The sequence below is a fragment of the Ceratosolen solmsi genome, unplaced genomic scaffold, assembly GCF_000503995.2.
Source record: "Ceratosolen solmsi marchali unplaced genomic scaffold, CerSol_1.0 scaffold7, whole genome shotgun sequence".
Classification (NCBI taxonomy): Eukaryota; Metazoa; Arthropoda; class Insecta; order Hymenoptera; family Agaonidae; genus Ceratosolen; species Ceratosolen solmsi.
Window position 1 is genome coordinate 5365812 of NW_011948413.1, and position 9690 is coordinate 5375501.

A 9690-nucleotide genomic window follows, 5' to 3' on the forward strand; every position below is an offset into this window, starting at 1 on the left:
TAATTGTCAATAATAATTACATAATCGATATCAAATATATTTCATATATATTATTATACAAGATATAGAGTAAAATTCGTATCGTGACGTCCAAACAACAAGTATTATTGCAGTATACATTTTGAGAATTTTCATTGTCACAGTTTTTTTCTTAAGTCAAACCTTCGATAGGGCAATCCATTTCCTTATCTTCAATACTTTCTGTTATACCATTTAAAAAATATCATTTTTACATTTCGCTTTCTCAAAATGTAATTTTAATTATCCACGTATATTTTATTGGACACGTGTATTATTAGCGGGATAATACAATTTCTCTGCATTTGCTAGAACTTTTAAATCATAAGGAATAGGTAAATAGGATTACTAATGTACTTACCGATTAAAATAGTAGGGATATCAATATACTTACTAAATAAAATTGCCCAGCGTCCTTCAGCCATTAACGAGTAGGGCACCATTCCTTTCATTTGTTATAATTAATATTTATTATAATTAATACTTTTATCAATTATTTGTCCATTTGTTGATGGAACTATCGATACAACCTATAAAACTTCAATATTCGCTTTATCTAACCAGATTTAGTATATCTGCGGGGAATTTGTTGTTGTTGTTGTTGTTGTTGTTGTTGTTGTTGTTGAAAGCTTTGTTTAAAGCTTTCTCGTTAAACTGCATAACGCTGAAACAATAATCTATATATTATAGTAATGCCTCGATCGATGTACATTAAGCAAATAGCAGGTAAAAAACAAAAGTGCAAGAAACATAGAATAAAATAGTTTATTATAATCCACAAAAAAAACAAGACATTTCCATGCCTTTACAAATCACTGTTCTGTCAGTCAACAATATAACTGCGTTTACACTCTACTCGAGCTCATTCAAACTTAGTTCAGGCATCTTATTATAAACAGAAATATACCTGTAAAGTTCTTATTAAACTCATGGCTCTTTATGTTGTATAGGGAAGCAACTTGGGGAATTTTTTTTTATTATATATTTTCTAAATATCTCTGAAAATCTCTCGATCCCTTATACTCTCTTTCTCACATCATTCCATCACTTCTTTTACCTTCGTCATCAAATGTTGAATAAACGCACAAATACAAGATTTGATTAAAACGATGACTTACTTGCTTTAAGAATAATTACAACTGGAGCAAAATTTTAATATTTTTTTCCTTTGCCCGACACTCTTATTTTCTTAATTTATACACATTACACATCAAATGAACTCTTTTTCATTGTATAATACGCAACATTATTTTTACAAGGAATTTAGTTAAATAAAAAAATAATAATAATAATAGTAATAATAATAGTTATAATAATAATAATAATAATAATAATAATAATAATAATAATAATAATAAATATAAATAAAACAAAACAAAGAAGAAGAAACGAATAGAATGAAATGGATGGCAGACTAGATATAATGAAATGAAAATTAAATTATGAAGTATGATAATTCACACGATTCACATATATAAATAGCAAATACCATAATTGAATTATTTATATCACTGTATATTGAATAAAATATCGTTGAGAACGCATTTTGCATACAATATTTCAGCTAATAAATTTGTTTAAAAATGAATTTCATGAAACATTTACCACTCACTAAGGACGAACAAAATGAATATTTCTCTCATACATTTTTTATACAAACGTACATTGTCATAATAAGCTTAATAAGCCGTGCACTATTAATTAAAGTGTAGGGATATTTTTGCTCTAATACGTTTTTTTTTTATTGGCGTAAAATTAAATTCATAATGGGACGAAATCGGTATTACATTTTCAATGATTATAAATAGACGATATTTACGATTTCCAGTGATTAAATAATTTCTTGAGGAATTTAAAGCCCTTTCCATGTTACATCTCACATTGACGAAAGTCTAAGGATCGCCAGCTTCTAAATACCTGGTATTGATAGGAAACAGGTTTACCAGGAAAACCACGATCCTCCTATACATTCAACCATTTCGACCAAAGAGTATTAATATCGAAAGATTCGATAAAATCATCGTATCCAATGTTGGCGCAGGGTTTTCCGCAGCGTCAACTCTGCATTTCATAATTAAAAATTCCATTACGCGCGCTGAATTCAAGATGAATTTATGAATACGCGAGGAGAAAATTATTTCGTAAGATGGAAATGTCTAGCGGGATCGAGCTATCGAACTTCTCAATTATAATTTGACTGGAGCTCAATTAATGATCGTTGTCCGGCTCCCCGTGATGGTGCTCGTGGTAGATCCCGAGGATCAGGGAGACGTTAATCGCGAGAATCAGATCGGCTCAATGGCTAAACATCGCAGAAATTGTAGTCTCTTATGGGGAATAAAGCAAAGTTATCCTTCCTTGCTCGACGAGAATAATGGGACTTTAAGCGACTCCGTAACATCGATGCGAGGAGTTTGGAACTTTGTGTATCATCCACAGGCAATTATTAGTTACTACCATCTTATATATATATATATATATATATATATATATATATATTGCACAGATGTAGTAAAAAATTCCGATGATCAAGAGAATTATAACGAATTACGTACAAGCAGTTGGAGCGAGAGGACATGGCTCAGCCATGTCAGGGGGAGGAAGTATCGTTCGACCAAAACGGAAATTCACGTAACGTGTCAGACGTAATCGAGGATAATCCAAGCGAGCTATATGAAACGTTTCTATGCTCCACAAAAAATACCATACAATTTCAAAGTCCAAGCATTTAAGATGGATGAATTGAAAAGTGATAGCCTCTGTAAGAGTCCAAGCCAACCCAGCGTAAGATAATTATTGTCGGCTACTTGCTTTTCTCCGAGAAAGCCGGTTCTTTAATCTGAGTAGAGAATACAAAAACAACTAGATATTTTTTCTTTTACAGCAGGTCTGACGTAAATGGAAAATCTTGAAGGAAGGGAAAGATAGAGACAGAGAGAGAGAGAGACAGAGAGAGAGAGAGAGAGAGAGAGAGAGAGAGAGAGAGAGAGAGAGAGAGAGGTCGGAATATCGTAAAACAAGTACGATAATCATCTTCATCGTACATTTCTTCGATGGTAATATTTATTATCTAGCAGTGCCACTCTTCCTGCATATGAAGATTTTCTTATTCCTCGGTAAAACTACACCCTACACAAATAGATTTTACGTATCTGATTGTAAACAGGCCGAGACGTCTATAAAACAAACGACGTCATTTACTCATTAAATAATAGTGCAATTGGATATCCATTGATTTCAGTATCTAAACGTTCGGCTGATTATTCTTATTTGACATTGTAAACTGCGATAATGATGTTTTGTATAAAATGTATTTATATAAAATTATCAATTTCGTTCAAAATTTTTTAATTTCCTTCGCATTGTTCTCTATGAGATAAGGCAATTAAATTTAATAAAATGCAATGATGAATAAATAATGATAAAATGGAATGCAGACTAGATACAATGAAAATGAGTTCAGTTGTTAAAGATAATAATTTACACGTTTGAAACATATAAAAAGGGACGGAAATAAAATCGCTTTTCGTGGTTCTCATTGACAATATAAAACTTTTTATAAATAATTGATAGTGACTAAATTTTTCATTTAACACGTGACGCGATGAGGATTGTAATTTTTGTAATTTTAAAAATTAATTTTTAACCTGATATATGATTAATGATTTTGGCCAATGGTTAAATAAAAATTTGGTCACTACAATTTGGAATCAAACATTTCCTCGGTGTCTCATACATTTTCTCTCGGTTCCATAACAATTATCCATCTGTATCATCGTTTAAGTACATTTAGACGTACTAGCATACCAAAATAAAATAAATATATTTATTTGTCGGTAATGTGCTATTAACATGAATTGCAATCATGACTTACAGATCTATCAGCTTCTTATATATGTAAACTAATATATGCCCCCCCCCCATTGAGACAGACGATTTCATTTAATTTCCTGTCGATGGAATTATCTAAGGTGAATTTGACAAGAGCTCAAAGACTATTTCATATGCGTATCATATCAAACTTGTTAATTAACTTGTACGTTACACGTATTTGTTTATGCTTTGTTTTGTTTTTCTTTTTCTTTTTCCTTTTTCTTCGTTATTTTACAAAAATTTTACATTCTCAGTTACAATGGTCGAAAATCAAGAGGCTCCAAACCACTAGTTAAAACTGTCGTTATTAAAAATAATTTACATTATCTCTTATGCTAGATTTTAAGTTAAACGTTGGCCGTAAAATTATTTTCCAAGAGCAAATATATCCATGCATGCCAAAATCAATAATGCTTTATGAAAGTTTAAGAGTCGATAAGTAAAAAAGACCTTCCTTTCAAAATTGATACTATTCTTTGGATATGATGAATCAGTCTTCGAGCTTGACATTATATGTACATTAGGGTGTATACATTAGCAATCGATTCGTATTTTAACACAATGCAGTACGTAACCAAATAACAAATTTTGCATTACCAAGAACACATTACTTGTAATAACCAAGAAAATCAGTGTCGTTTGAACATGAGAAGCTTCGCACGTTGGATAAAAGCTTACTTTAGTCCGCATGTTATTTTAGAATTAAACACATAGGTGGGATGTAATTCGTTAAATTATTTAAAAAGGTATGCAATACCAATCCTCGTGCGACCTTTTTATAACAATTGCATTTTCAATATGAAATCGTAATAAAATAGACGAAAAAGAAAAAAGAAAAATAACTGACCGATCGATGACGATGAAATTTAGGTATCACTATCATGCGTATAGTTATTAATAATCTATCGTTCACATAACGTTTCGAGCAATTCTTTTTAAAGCTTTCGCAAATCCGAAAAGCGTGCTTGACATATGGACATGAGTTTCCACTTGAGTCAGCTAAATACAAAATTAACGCAATATATCATTATTTATTTTCACTGAGAAAATCCACTTGATTAACATTTATGTTAATTGTGAGTAAAAATCATCCGCCCGAATAAAAGTGATATTTATAGTACAGTAATTTTCTATTTCCCGCCTACCCCCTACCCCTCCCCTTTATTAACACTGTCAACGCTAGTTAGAAGAATTGTTTTTGTTAAGTTCATACGAAAGAGAGAATAAAGAGAAGTTTATAAAAAGAGATACGAGAGCAAGATATTATAGATGTAGATTAATTATGGCGAGTATATTTATTTTATTTAAAACTTTTATTACAGTTCATTATTAAACCGAGATGCCCACTATTTCCAGAACCAAATGAAATTAAAAATTCAGCTGTGTTTAATTTGATAGGAACGGCTGAGATTTCATATTGTACATGCAACACTGTAATTGTACAAACGCATTTTATCAATACGCATATATCATATAAACATACAAAATATTATTTAATGGCAAACGACGTTTCAAATTATTTAATTATTGCTTGTAAAAATAATTATTGGCAAATGTTTTTTTTTTTTTTTTTCTTAATTTCACTTGGTTCTATGTCAATATCCTTATTTATAATTTTTCTTATCCAACCATTAATTACACCGCTCTCTTTGATCGAGAACCGAAAGTTGAAATCTATGCGATAGCCGCTAGATACTTCACTTAAACGAGAACGACATTATAAAAATACTGTTTTTTCTACGATAATCGATTTTATTTTACTCACTATACTAAAGCCCCTGTTCTAATTGTAACGCAAAGTACGTCACGATGAAAAAATTTAGAAACTTATGTACTAAAACATTATATACACATAATTTATATATATATATAAATTATTATGCATCTTTTTTCCTTTCAAGTCGAATGAATTGTTTGTTTGTTCGCCTCACCCCCCTCACAATCTCCCCCAAATCTCTCTCACTCTGTCTGCGCACGCGCGCGCGCGCGTGTGTGTCTATGTGTAGTGCCGACACGCGTAAAACTTGTGAAGCCACGCGTCTAGATGTAAATTTCTTTGACGTAAAAAGAAAATTTTTTGATATCAATATTCATTGTAAATAAAATTTGTTAAATAAATTAAATTACGAGAATGTATGAGTCAGATGCATTTTATTTGAATAACATCGCACGTTTTTTCATATGTCGTATGAAGCAATACAATTACTTTCAAAATAAAAAGAGCGGAAAGCTGCGAATAACTTTTAGAATTCCTACCATCAGAATGCTTATAAATTATTTTAAAACTTCATCAATGGAGAAATCAATCAGATGCAATAATATTTATTTTATTTTTATAATGCGACGTCAGCAATATAGAGTGCACCTAAAATCTGCCACATTCGCTTCAATGCCATAAAATTTGACATTAAGTTCAACATTTAAAACTAAAAACAAAAAAAAAAAAAACAAAAAAAAAAACAAAAAAAAAACAAACAATTTTTCAATAAATTAAAATTTGATCTTGTTACTACTAATTTTGAACTATCAAAATTCCATTTTTACAATTATAAATACAATAATTTTATTGACTAATTAATTAATAAGTTAATTTTTGTAAATCAGAAATTTTACATTTTTATTCGTAATTCACGATTAGAAAAAATATGCGGTTCTTAACTACTTATATTAGCATAAGCTAATTTAGCGATATAAATAATTACAGAAACCAACCAACTAATTACACACGATAAATAGCACAAGTTTTCTCGGTTATTATAATATATAATTATCAGGTAGAATAATTGCCGTTTAAATCGATTTTGTGATGTTTAGGAGTTTGAAATAAAGAGCAAAGAATTGATTATTATGAGGAGCGCCGTGTAGTCTGAGAAACTTCCTTTTCTTTTTTATCGATGACAATAATTATGGCAAGACAATGGAAGAGAAAAATTCTCCAAATAGAGGCAACAATCGCAAAATCACAACATGATTAATCAATCGGGCACGCGCGGTTCTTAATGCACGATAAAAATTCGTGCAGAAATACGCATAATAATGTTCGAAGCACACAAACGAGAAACTTCCTTTAAGGCGTGGCTATTTCATTTATATAATGAATATATTCATGTTTGCATTTCATTACAATAAGTGATAAATCTATAAATTGCTTTGACCGGGCAAGTGAATTTTCTTTCGATTAAATCTTAGACTTTAATTATACATGTGTATATGCATGTGTGTGAGAATAAACATTCGCACACATAATACGCGCGTATTTATATATATATTTATATATATACACACACGCGCACCAAAAAAGCGCGCGCGCGCGCGCGCACACATACACGCACACACACATACATATAATATAATGATTTTAATGTTTTGACAGAAAATTATAAAAAATTTGGCTAATTAAATATATTCCCTTAAAATTTTCGATTGGTGTAATTTAATAAAAAAAAATCTAATGGTTATGAATACAGGCTTTGTGCGAGGCTTAGAGATTAGGGATATAATAAATATTTTTAATTTAAAGAAATTCTGTACAGTAATTTTAGACAATTTTTCAAGTGGTCAACTCTTGATTATCTATAAAATAGTTACTTTTCACTCCGTTAAATTTCATTATATGTAACGAACCGCAATATAATAATCTGTAAGAATAACTATACTCAACTAGATATCCTATAATATCTTTTAAAACATCAAATGACTACGTCACGCACTGCGTGAAACCGTTTAAATGGTTAAATTTAAAGATCTTTCGTAAGTTTATATATTAACTTGCATAATTCGCAGAATATTTTATAATCGCAGCTGAATATTATAAGTAATATTGACTTATTTATAATTTAATTTAAAAGTAAAAATTCTTAAAATACTTTTCTTCTTTTATGGATTCACTGTAAAAAATCCAGCGTATAAGAATATACTTAAATTTATAAAAACAACACCTAAAAAATCTTATAATATGAATACAGTTTATGTTAAAATGACATCGAGAGTTCTTACTATTGACAATTATTATCTTGCAATTTTCTATATAATTAAACATTTAGAGAGGCGTATTGATTTATCGAAAAACTCGTTTAAACATACAATTCGAGCCATTATCTTGGATTATTTTAATTCAATGGTAAGGAGAGTTATATAACGACAGTTATAGCCCGATAAAGATAGCGACTATGAAATGCGAAATAGCGTACTTAAGATTTATTTATCTTTTTTATTATGAGAGAGGGCGTGGCTGTTATTTTTTTTCTTTTTTTGAAATTTCATATTTAAATTACATTAAATTAAAATAGCGTGAAGGATTTTTTACAGTGAATACGATATTGAAAAGTTAAATAATTTACAATTTATACTTTCGAATATTTTGCAAGTTTTCAAAGAACAAAAGCTTAAAGTATCATCGTCTCAAAGATTTTATTTTTGTATACACTAAATTTAAATATATACATATATATGTGTGTATGTATTCTAACTTCTACAACGTCTATATAAATTATTAATAACAAACAAGAAAGCCAATGAAAATACTACTTACAAACGATAATTCATCACAATTTTTGTTCTCTAGGTATGTACCGCTTATATACCTGTTAATATCGATAATGAAATGTACAAGCCTCAAAGGCAAATTAAGTTTCATGTGCTTCCAAACATTAGCTTTTAATTTAATATTCTTTATCAAATACAATAATTAGTTTATGGCTTTGACGCTACGCGGAATAAGTCTCACTGTCTTCTCGCGAAAAGGACGAATTTAAATGAACTTACTCATAATAAGAAGAAAAAAATTTTTTTTCTGTTTTTCTTTTTTTTTTTTTCTTTTCTTTTTTTGCTTTTTTTCTGCATTTTGTTTTTGTTTTGTTTATTCATTATATTATTATTTATATAAAATTACATTTTGGCATAAATTGATTATTCTACATGTATTAAATAAAAAATTTAATGTTTTTTAATGTTGCTTAATTTCGCGCATTATTATTTTTAATAATTAAAAATTAAAATACCAATATGTGTATTATAATTGTATTATTGTTTTTGTTATAAAACGACAATCACTTTTAATACTAAAATTGCTCTTATTTATTAAAATGGATTTTTCTTATATTTTAGTATTGTTCTGAGATAATTCTATGAAAATGTTATAAATACGTGCTGATTTAGTGGAATCGGTGACATTAAAACACATTTAATTTAGGTTTTTTAACCAATTCCATATCAAAATTTGCAATTTTCATAGCGTAGTCCTATTCGCTTACCGCGTCGCGTCCGATATCAATTTATTACTATAATTATCAATAATTTATTATATCAAATTATATGTATATACACATATGTATATAGCATATTCAGCATCACAGCACGATAGCGCCTTTTATTATTTTCTTTTATCTGATCGTTGATAATACACTCGAGTCCTGTTTTATTCTGTGGGTTTTTTTTTTTATTATTTATTTATTTTTTTTTTATACGTACGGTTAAATCTGAAAAAATATTCAGCTCTATTTTATAAACAGTAAATTGAAAATTTTCTTTTTGACACTAATCTGTCAGATTTACATGTTAACTTTATGAAAATTCAGAATTAAAATTAATTAATTAAAAAAGTACGAAGATATTTATGTAAAATAATATTAAGAATAACCTTGTCGATGTTGATACTGATATCAAAAGGTATTCGTTAAGTTGAAATAACTCGACGAATTATTGGCAATTGTTTAGAAAGTGCTGAAGAGTGTTTGATAGACAGACACTCAATGAATGATAGCCTAACTTTTAAGATAATGATCTTCTATTTGCAATGAT